This window comes from Dendrobium catenatum, unplaced genomic scaffold (assembly GCF_001605985.2).
Source record: "Dendrobium catenatum unplaced genomic scaffold, ASM160598v2 fragScaff_scaffold_156, whole genome shotgun sequence".
Lineage (NCBI taxonomy): Eukaryota > Viridiplantae > Streptophyta > Magnoliopsida > Asparagales > Orchidaceae > Dendrobium > Dendrobium catenatum.
The window spans coordinates 9270044-9282045 of record NW_021318618.1 but is presented as its reverse complement, the minus strand read 5'-3'; positions in this window follow the sequence as shown (position 1 = coordinate 9282045).

Here is a 12002-nt window from a genome sequence, read left to right as displayed (position 1 = left end):
ATAACTAATTATTGATTAATTATAATAAATTAATCTTAATTAACTAATTATTAATTATAATTATTTAAATAATTATGAGTAATTATTTATAATTAATTAATTTATATTATAATTAATTATAATTAGTTAATTAATTAATTATAATTAAAATGAATAATTATGGTTATTTTCTCTCTCTCTCCCTCGGTCCACGTGCCAACATCTACAACTCCGCGAAGGTACGAAACTCCCTAAACTCAGATTCCCATTTTTGAAGTTAGCGACAGATCAGAAAACAGCCCATGCACGCCTTTATTGCGCATGGTGGGATGGGACCCCGGTGTGGCGCCTACGACGAGATGGGTAATCACCTAAAAAAGCCTTACTTCAATGTTCATGGCGGACCGGAAAATCGTCCATGCACGCCTTTGTTGTGCGTGGTGGGATGGGACCCCGGTGCGACACCTAAGGCGAGGCGGGGTCACTCATAAGTACCCCCGAGCAGGGGGAAAGAAAACTGCTTTTCATAAAACACTTTTTAAAACTCCATGCACGCCTTTGTTGGTGTGGTGGATGAAAAACAAAATCACCGCCGTGGTGTCTCACAAACACCAACCGTGCACGTCTTTGTTGACGTGGTGGGTAGGCGGCCTCTTGGTTTTTCCCCTAAACGGGGGAGACACCGGGAGGCTGCCGAAATTTTGTCTAAAATCAAACAAGGACTTGAATAAAAAAAAATGAAAATGATGAACTTGGACTTGTTCGAATTCAAATGAATGTAGAGAACTTGGAATTGCAACAAATGACTTAAGTGAACTTGAACACAAATAAGCTTAATTCAAGTGAACTTGAAATTGATTTGAACTCAAATGAACTTGGTGCAAAGAGCTTGAACCGAACAAAGACCAAAAGGACAAGGACTTGAATTCAATCAGAGGACTTGTGGACATGCATTTGAACTTGGTTTGAACCAAGTGAAAAAGGCTTGAACTTAAAAAAATTATAAAGAACTACACTTGAGTTTAAACTCAAGTTGGACTTGATTTGCATATTAAGCATGACTTGAATAAATAAACTTGAGCTTCATTTCACTCAAAGTGAACCATGATTTGAACGCCATGAATTCAAATCAGACGAACAATAAGAGATAAGTAAACTTGAATCTGATCACAAGAGAATTTAAATTTACTTGGACCACAGAAAATTCATGCAAATAGAGCTTGAATCTGAACATACACAAGGTGCATTCATGAAACTTGGGAACCAAGGAAACTTATGTTTCAAAATGCATGATTTGATGACTTGTTCATAGGCAACAATGCAAGCTCTCAATGAATATAATAACTCACCTACGATAATATACAAGGGATGTAACATGTTAGTGAGCAACATTTGAAGAGCTATAATGAATAGAAACACTTATAATGTGCAAGAATTCAATCATCATTTGATTTCAAACAATGACTCATAACATTGGAAGCTAGTTCATCCTTGAGCAACATTCAATGAAAATCACAAGACAACAATCATTGAGAGCATTCTGAAGCTACTGCCAAATATAAAAGAACTATGATGTGTATGACAAGCCATATGTTAACACTGATGGCATAATAGATATGGTGGTATTTCAATCAATATGCTTACAATCAAGAGTATGAGGCTCACAGTAAAAGTTAAGAGAGTTTCAAGTCGATCAAGGTGCAAAAACCAACGAACACTCAAAATCCATACACAAGTGAATAAAAAAAGATCTGCAATACATACAAGCTCTCTACAAAGATAGATGTATGTGCCACATGCCACTTATGTATAGATACAAAGAGACTTCAGTAAATGTAGTATCCTGAAGTCAATTTCAGTCTGTGAAGGAATACATCTACCTGCCCACTTGTAGCAGTAGTGAATTACTACATAAGCCAAATACCACAACAAGGTGCATGAAGAATGCGACATATACAAGCTCCCACGAGCTTCTGCTGGAGCACACTACGAATATTACATACAATCTATGAATAAATGCCAAAGGATTACAAAAAATGCAAGCTCTTACGAGTCATTCTGGGAAATTCGTTGTATAGTACATTATCTGAAAGCAAACATAAAAGAACTACAATGAATACAAGCATCAACAAACACAAAGCAGGAGATTTGTTAGTGCACTATGAGGCACCTACAGAAAGTTATAAGTAGTGTACGACAGTCTACCTGTACAAAGCAGTGAACAACTCAATTCAGAAGCTGCTACGCCATGCCATCGGATTTGCAACATCTATTCAAGCAGACAGAATCTGTTTCTAAATATTTTCAAAATACCCCTACACATCACCGTAATTTGTATACACATAGGTACACTAAAGGGAAAAATAAAATCTCAACCCGCATGGGCCTCGACGAACATGTTATTGATACACACGTGACGTCTAGGGATGCTGCGCGGGTCAACAAGTGAATCCAAATTTAAATATGATCCTTCTATACAAGTCAATGGAAGTTGATAAGATTCGAACCATTAAAAAAATAGACAGTTGTGGGGATCGGTGTATTTGTTTTAATACATTCATATTAGGCCTGCAAGGCCTATAATCAAGAGAATTCACTAATAAAGGCATAAAACCCATGAAACTTGATCCTCTGTCGACCAGTAGACAGAGTCGACAAGGTTCAATCCAGAAAATGGAAATGCCCCCAAACACCCCGATGATGGCCATGTTGAATGCTAATCTCAACTGGAGGGTTTTACAAATATTTTTAAATGCCTCCCAAAAGTCCATTCAAAATCCAAAACTCTACAGAGTCCAAAATCTAAAATCCCACAAATTCCAAATCCAGATATTTAAAAATAAAATTCAACTATTAAAACACTTAAAGCAAAATCCATCCACCCTCCGCAATAGTTTGCCGGGGTGGACAAATTAAAAACTAATTTAGCTCACATAGAGCCAAATGCCCAGTAGAAAATATCACTAGGATCCATTCTCAAACAATCTCCTACCAGTGAGGATGTGGTGTGTTTCCTCTAACTAGTAGTTTTGCCACCAAATGGCACCGCAGGATAAACGGTTATGACCCGGGGCCCTCTGAACCAAGTGGTTTTACTGCCAAATGGCATCACAAAATACCGATTATGACCAGAGCCAATACACTCCTTATTGGCATCAAAATCCTTGAGATATGAATAAATAGGATATGATCGATAGGGCACAAAGCCCTCTGTTAGCTAAGGTGGATTCAAATTTGTCCCCTTAGGCAAATATTCACCCTAGGTCTACATGGTCCCCTTGGACGAAGCAACCCATGGCTGCCGACAAGGATCCTTCTGTCAGGTTGGGTCGACTACCTCCTCTAACTAAGTAGACCAAGGACCACAATGGTCCGGGAAAACAGAACCATGGGATCTTGATCTGGTCCATGATCCATTCCCCCACCATCCACTTTAAGTGCAATATGGTGAAATTTCAAGTTTTAAATATCAAACCCTCCAAATTTCTCAATATCCAAACCCTTCAAATTCCAAACTTCCAATCTTCAATACTAATACTCATTGCTGCTACTATATGTCAGATACCATGTATAATCCACGTATCTGATTGACGACTAGCCTTAATCAAAAGTTCTCTCTCGTTATTGGGAGGGGTAATTAACTATAGGGGCTTGCGCCTATAGGAAACAAAAACTCATATCATAAAGTCCTCACAAAATGAGGGCGTAATCACTAGGTAGTGTCTTATCTATAAACTCATCTGCCTTCCAAATTTTACCCCGGAACCTGTTCCGTTAAAACTCCCTCGCCGAAGAAAAAGCATTAATCATCAGCCGCGGTGAGAAGGTTGGGGCCGAATTTTTGGAGCCCACAGTATAAAGTTTTGTTTGTATATTTATGTATTGTAGTTAATACATGTGTATATGTTCTTTATTTTGTTTTATTCATTATAAATATTTTCTGTGATGTTTTTGATGTTTTTTTACTTGTAATCATTTTATTTTATTTTTCATGTATATTTTTATGATTTATCCCTGGTCAATACACATAAATCAAAATTCTTATTGTATTTGCATAAGGGAATCAATTAACTTCTCTAATTTTTTTTTTTTATGAAAATTTTACCTTATTTTTACCAAAAAAATTTAAGTGATGATTGTCTTTTCTAAATTATTAAAAGAAAGAAATTCATGATTATATCTATCCTTCTCATTTTTCTTAATCAGATTATTGCACTTTTGAATAAAAAACTATATCAATTTAAGAAATGGACTTTGAATTTAAATTGTTTTTATCATCCTACATTTCATCATATGAATCTTTTGCAAACTGATGAATCAACTTCATAATTTTCTTAATCAAGATATTTATTTTTATCATTGGATTGAGTTTACTTTGATTCGTTAAAGATTAAGAAAGGAAGTAAAATTATAAAAATGAAAAGAGGCACAAAATGAGCCCAAAGATGAAAAGATGTGTAATGTACACCAAAATTGAAAGATGCACAAAAGCATATCAAAAATAAAAAATGTGCAAAGTGCGCCAAAAACTGATAAAGAAGCATAAAATGACCCCACAATAAGTTAACTTACATTTCTTATAATTTTAATTCTAATGATACATTCAATACTTGAGTTTGAAAATCATAATTCCTGACTCGTCATTTTTGTATTGATATTCTATTAAATATATTTCATGTAAGAATATTAAAAAAGATATTTTTTCATCTCTAACTCTTTTTTATGAATTAGATTTTTTATTTAGAAAGGACTTGATCTGTAAGGAGCCTGAGCTAGGATTTATAAAATTCAAATTTCTAACATTTCTAGATCTTAGTACAATCAATTTATTTCTTACTAAACTTTTGAATAAAATTAAGAGGTAACTTTCTCATTCTAAGAAAATTTGTTGAAATTAATTGATTCTTCTTAAACATTACCACCACTTACACTTGATCAGAGTTTGTATGATCTTTAGTTTGTTATGTGTGTTATTTTTTTTCTCTTTTTTTGATAATGTCAAATTGGGGAGAATGTATTTGGTTGGTTGTATTTGTGTTTAAGTTGCATATGTTCATCTTATATTTACATTAGTCTAAATGTTATTTAGGTTCTAAATGGTTTTTTACTTTTGTTTATTTCTATATAAATAAAAAGAAGAAGAAAAATATTTTTTTTATTTATCCTGTTTAATATAATTATCTTAGTGAGGGGGAGATTAGGAGAAAATCTTTTTTAAATTTATAAATTCAACCAGTAATATTTGGCATCATAAAAAAATGGGAGATTGTTGTAACTTGAGCTCATGAGTTTATATTTTTTATGATAATAAATATTATGGCTCATATCCTTATGTCTGATTATATTTATAATATATAGTTGTCTATGTGTAAACAAACATTTTTGGAATGTCATGCACCATCCAATGAAGATTCAATGCTCAAGATTAGGTAGAATAGATTATGTTTAAATGTTTTTTGTAATATTTATTGATATATTTTTTATTTCTTGAGTCAAGTTCAGTAAGGGTGTATGCTAGCTTGGTGAACATGCACTCACACATGCACTCAGGGGGAGTGAGATTGAGTCAAATTCAAAAGTTTAATTTTTAAACTAATCATACTATACTATTATATCGTACTGTACAATAAGCTCATCTAACTAATCATACCAGATGATTTGGATCATCTATAACAATAAGTTATAATCATGAAAAGTGGCAGCCAATCATAATTTAGGCAAGATTTTGAATTTCATACTTTATTTTAATTGTCCATGATGATGTACATCATACTAGATTATCTATGAAAATTATGCCTAAATTAATCATATGATTAGTCAATCAAATATGCTTAATTTTGATATTATGATCATATTATATAATCTTGATCGAAATATAAGATCGACAAAGATAATTTTGTCCTCCCCATGTTTCATCCTGAATGAACTGGATGTTAGTTGAACTAATCATCCTGGATGATCTCAGGATCATACTGGATAATATGTGCAAAAACTTGAATTGATCGTACAGGACAATACTGATCGTACTGGCTAAAAGGGTTATTTTGTACTAATCGTATATGACAATCTCAAGATCGTACTATACAATCTTTTTCGGCATAATTAATTTTTAGGATTTTTCAAAGTCCTATATTTAAGCTTTCTATAAAAACACATTGTAAGTGTCTTTGGCAGCCATTGCATTTTCGTTCTTCTCAAGAAAACTTGAAGAGAGAACTTGAAAGGGAGAGAGGGAGTGTTGAGGGTATTTCACATCGGATTCAAGGTTCATCTTGAAGGAAGTTTTGGGAAGAAGAATATCTCTTTGGAGTCAAAAGACTCGGCTACTCCGCTACACTAGGGAAGTTGAAAGGGATTCATGGTTCTTTATCATCTCTTGGAGAGAGAAAAAGGAGCCAAGGTTCTCTGCTTGTGAAAGGAGTTTCGATCCTCTACTATACCAGGTTGGTATAAAGATTTTGTAAGGGCTTCTCTACCTTGTTGTGGTGGCAAAATGAGAGACACTAAAAGATTTTAGTGTAATACTTAGCGGGTGCCTCCGGGGATCAGTGGATGTAGGTCAAGTTAGATCGAATCACTATAAATCTGGTGTGTTCTTTCTTTTATTATTTTTGCATTTATTTATCTTGTGATTAACTGTGTGGGTGAAAATATTGATTTATCTTTTTATTGTAAATTTAATTCATTTCTACATCAAGTCTTAAAAAGATTTTCCTTTATTTTTAAAGACTTTTTTAAATACCAATTCACCCTATTGGTTAGCCTCGAGACTAGTTCATAAATATTTAAAAACTCTCAGGAACTTTCAATAGCGACTAGCTATTACTCAATCACATATCCATATTTATTTTCAATGCATTGTAGTAAATAAAGCATAATTTAGCTTAATTCAAAAAGTGTCAAAATGCCATAATGATAGACAACAAAAATCATACTAAGCAAAATTTTATATTTTAGAATTTAACCACATTATTAGAGATTGCATAAAATAACATTCTAAAACTTTAGTTGAACTAAATCATTATTTTTAGATGTCAAAATAAATTCTTAAGTAGGCAAATTATTGTATTTTCAAAATCACCAAATAAAAAATCTCAAATAAATACTCAAAATATTCATAATCTCAATATCTATAAAATATAAAATGTTACACGGTGAAAATTTTACCAATACAAAATTATCATTATTTTTGGGTAACAAAAATATAAATTTGATAAAAAAATATCAAAAATATAAAATCTTTGAAATAAAAAATATGGTAACGATTTCTTACAGTGAGACTAGTAAATTTTCCAATAGACTCAATTGACGAAAATTGCTTAACAGCCTCCAAATCCAAGAATTTCCTTTCTCTCTCTTAAAAGTTCATGAGGGTTGTTAAACCCTTATGAACTAGCCCGAGGCTAAATAAGAGGGGGGCGAATTAGTTATTTAAAATTTTCTTAAGGTAAAAAAGAAAATCTTTTTGAATATTTTAAAATAAATAATTTATGCAGAAGCAACACTAATTTCATAATAACAAAATCAGATATTTTAACCACATAACAAATCACATAATAATATAAAAAAGTAAATTTAAAGAACACACTATATTTATAGTGATTTGGTCAACTTGACCTACGTCTACTCCCTGCAAACCTCATTTCCAGGTATTGCACTAAAAGTAATGTCTCTCCTTTTACCCCCATATCAAGGCGAAGAAGTCCTTACAAAATCTTTCCATAGACTTGGTGAGGCAGAGTGCCTTGAATCATTTTACTCCCTCCTAGAGTAGGCAGAGAACCTCAAAATTCTTTTACTTCCTCCTAAAGTAGGAAGAGAACCTTGAAATCCTTTTACTCCCTTTTTAAGTAGGCAGAGAACCTCAGAATCCTTTTTCACCCTCCTGGCGAAGGTAGATAACCTAGATCTGGTGCTGATGAAGATCTCCCCTAAAGCCACTAAGGAACCAGAAAAATAGCTTGAAGAAGAAGATGGAAATCTTACTTGGAGCAACCTTTGTGAATCTCTCACAACTCCCCCTCACAAGGATCTCTCTCTCTACATTCTCTAAGCTCTCTCTCAGACTCCATAACAAAAGATTTCTCATAAGAGTATTATAAATATTTAAATAGTGGGTTTAAAAAAACCTTAAATTTTAAGAGTTCCATCTTCTGTTCATACAATATAATACATGTATCATAAGGTATAATAAGTGTAATTCAGACTCGTTCAACAAGATTGTTTAGACAACCGGTTCAACTTTTATAACATTTCATATAGTATGACCAAAACATCATACATTACAAACTATAAAAATTCCTTCTATTCATTTGGGGCGATCCTTGGAATGGCCAAGTTCATACATTGGTGATCATTCAATATAATGGACATCGTATGATATGATCAGTACAAATATCATGGATTTTGTTTAGCACAATCTCTATGATAACTAATTTTGTACACGGGTAATCATAAAGTACGAACGCTATTGTACAATATGATCAATCACAATAATTGTTCATAATTTGATTGCATGATATCAAGAAATTAATTAAAAAAGATTTTAATCATGGCATACAGTACGAACCAAATCATATTGTACGATTAGTACATAATTAGTATATTTCTTAACCTTTCCCAGTTAGAGTTTTGATAGAGCGCAACATTTTGTATAGTATGAATTAAAATCATATAATATGAATTACTTCATATAGTACAAAATCAAGATCATATAATATGAATTACTTAAAAAATAACTCTCCCAAAAATATTTCTTTCATCTCTCCCTATGTGTGTGTAAAAGGTTGCTCAGTAATGATATCCACTCAATTATATGATATGACTCAAGAAAGAAGAAAATATTTTAAGCCTCTCTCTCTCTCTCTCTCTCTCTCTCTCTCTCTCTCTCTCTTATATGTTTATATTATCATATGTTTAATATCAAATATAGTAAAGGTGGCTAAGAACAATCCTTACTCATTAGTTTGATTTCTCACATTCAATAATTTGACATCATTTATGGGATATGTTCTCACCTTTATTAACCTTAATCATGGTAGGGGCATAATCCCTTTTTTCTTCCTAATCAACCTCTAATGCAAGATGATATTGCATTTTAGCAGCAACATAAAAGGTCTTTTATTAAGGAGAAGTTAAGGCGAGGTGGGGTTCCAACATAGGTTTCAGGCTTAAACATTTATGTAAAATTCATGGGAATGATAATATGTAATACTTGTAATGGTGAGTTACACCTATTCTGACCCATTCTGACAAGAATGATGAAGTGAAACTTTTGTGTTCTTGTCTTTTGCATGTGTCTATGAGTGTTATGTATGCATGTTTATCATGAATGAAAATAATAGAAATTTGTGGATGAGTTAACTTTTCTACTAATTAGAAGCTTTATTGTATATTTCAAAATTTCAAATGGAAGAATTCTAAAAGAGCCCCTTGAACTTTGATCTTGGGCTCAATCTATCACAAGTCAACACGATATGACCTTCTTTGTCTATGGGTCATATTGGGTTGTGTTGTAACATTATAGTAGGATAAATCCATTTATTTTTCATAAGTAAACATTAGTGGATTTGTCAAGATATGTGTTGTCCATTCATGAATAAGACATGTTTTTCTCATTAATAGAAAGTAGTAATTATCATCATCAATTCTATAATGGACATAATATCTTTTACTGATTTTTTATTTATTTATTTTTTGGGCAAGGGGAGTATCGGCCCGCTACCACGTCAACTTGTGATGCGCTTGGCAATGTACACTAGTCTATTAACTTACCTCTTTCATTAGCATCAAGTCTCATATATCTCTTTAAATAGCTTTGTCACCCACTTTGTAGCTAAGTACATCACTTGGTCCTTCTTAGAAGCTTCATTGTGTGCTCTATAGTTGGTCATGCCACTTGGTTCACTTCAAGCATCTTCATTGCTTGATCAATAATAGATTGTGGAACTCTCTCCTCAAATTTATTCAATGCTCCTTACATATTTTATTTTATTATTGCATATTTTAATGTATTGTACTAACTTAAGCCTTCAACATCACTTACACCTCCACAAATAGCACTATTTATCACTCAATTGTTGGCTACATCGCTAATGCTACTTCATTAGCATATGCCACATGCATAACCATGAAAGTTTCCTAAATAAATCATCAGATTGTGGGTAACTCTCAATAACATCAAATCAACCAAAGGAAGAGAAGAAAATACTAAATATTTATTAGAGAGTTATATTCATCATTTTATAGAATCTCCTATACTTGATCAAGGACTTGGGACAATTAAGGTACCTCATCCTTGTATGAAATAACTATTGGAATACTAAAGTGGATGCTCATAACTTTAATTTGATGCCAACACATCTTGACATTGACATATTCTCTTATTAAGGTTGAAGTTTGTAAGGGAATAACAACATTGGTGTCTTGCATACATGAGATTGTAATTAAAGTAGATATAAACCAAATTATTCTTTTTCAAAGCCATATGTACATCTCTATGCAACTTTTATAGTTCCTTAGTAGACTCTTCAACCAAAAGCAAGGCTATAAACTCAATTTTGAAAGGCTAAGGCCAATCTAAAGTGAACCAAAATTTTGAATCAAAGTTGGGTTGCCCATATTTGAGCTACATCTTTAAAATGATGCAATCAACCTTTAGCATATTCAATTCACTTTCTTCCGAACAAGATTACGATTACCAAACAAATCTCTGACTAGCAATTTTAAATGATTATTATTATCAACTTGACTTCTGCTAGTGGATTATTATTATCGAGCAAGATTTTAGCCAAAAATTCTAAAAGAAGGCTAAAGCCATCGAGGATTTAACTTCACTTTCTATGTTACAAATTATAATTATCGAATAGGATTCTAATCTATAGTGTTAAAACACTATGAGCAAGACTTTATGATATTCATAGAGAAAATTCATTTTGTCAATAAGTTTGAAAGAGGCTTACTTGTCTTAATTTACCAACACTTACCATCATAAACTTGTAATGATTGAGCTATTTTTAGTTGGTATTTTTTATTCTTCAGGGATACAACTTTTTAGAGACAAAATTCAAGTCAATTAGTTTTTTTGATAAAGTTTGAACGAGTTCTACCTAAAAAAAATCAAAATTTATAAATATTTACGTGACATATAAATCAGCAATCAATCACATTAGATCCTCTTAAAAATTAATTATTTGTTTGTCCAATGAAGTATCTCCAGCAATTTCAATATTAAAATCAAGAACAAGTTGATGATCAAAATAAAAGGATATATATTTTGTAAGGAATTTACATACATACCATCATATATTGTTTAATTTATATATTTAATATTTAAAACTTCAATATTACATACATACTATCTATATGTTCCTTTCATATCAAATATGAGTAGTAGAAATAAAATATATGAGTAGTAAGAAGTAAATATGAGTGACATATTTGATATTAAAATAATAGAGAATGATATTTATATAATATTAAAATTTTGTATATTAAATATGTAAATAAGATGATATAAAATTGTATGCATGTAAAATTTTTTTTTTAGCATGTGTTGTTAGGAATTAGGATAGACGAATTCTTATACATAGAAATAAAAACATAATTTTTAGAGGTGTGAATATATTTAAATGGTAAAAAAATGTAGAAAATTTTTTCTTGGGCATAAAAATTTTGTATTAAGCCGGCAACCCGCAGAGCCGGCACATCATATGCTAAAAAAAATTACGATTTTTCGTGCCTCGATCGAGCAGAAATCATTCTTGACCGTAAACTGCTCAAATTCTCGCCACGTAATGAAACAAACCCTTGCCGAAGAAGAAGACCAATTCGCTTCGAAGCGGATTATGAAGTGAAGCCGTTGCGGGAGCAGAATTCAGGGCCGAAAATTATTACGCAGCCAAGGTACAGGGCGGAGCAGGGCAAGGATCAAATTTTCTCATATTGGATACCTAATTTTCTTCCCTTCCGACCTCATTGGTGTCAGTGTATGAGCCATCCCCTCAATTCTCTTCATTATAGTC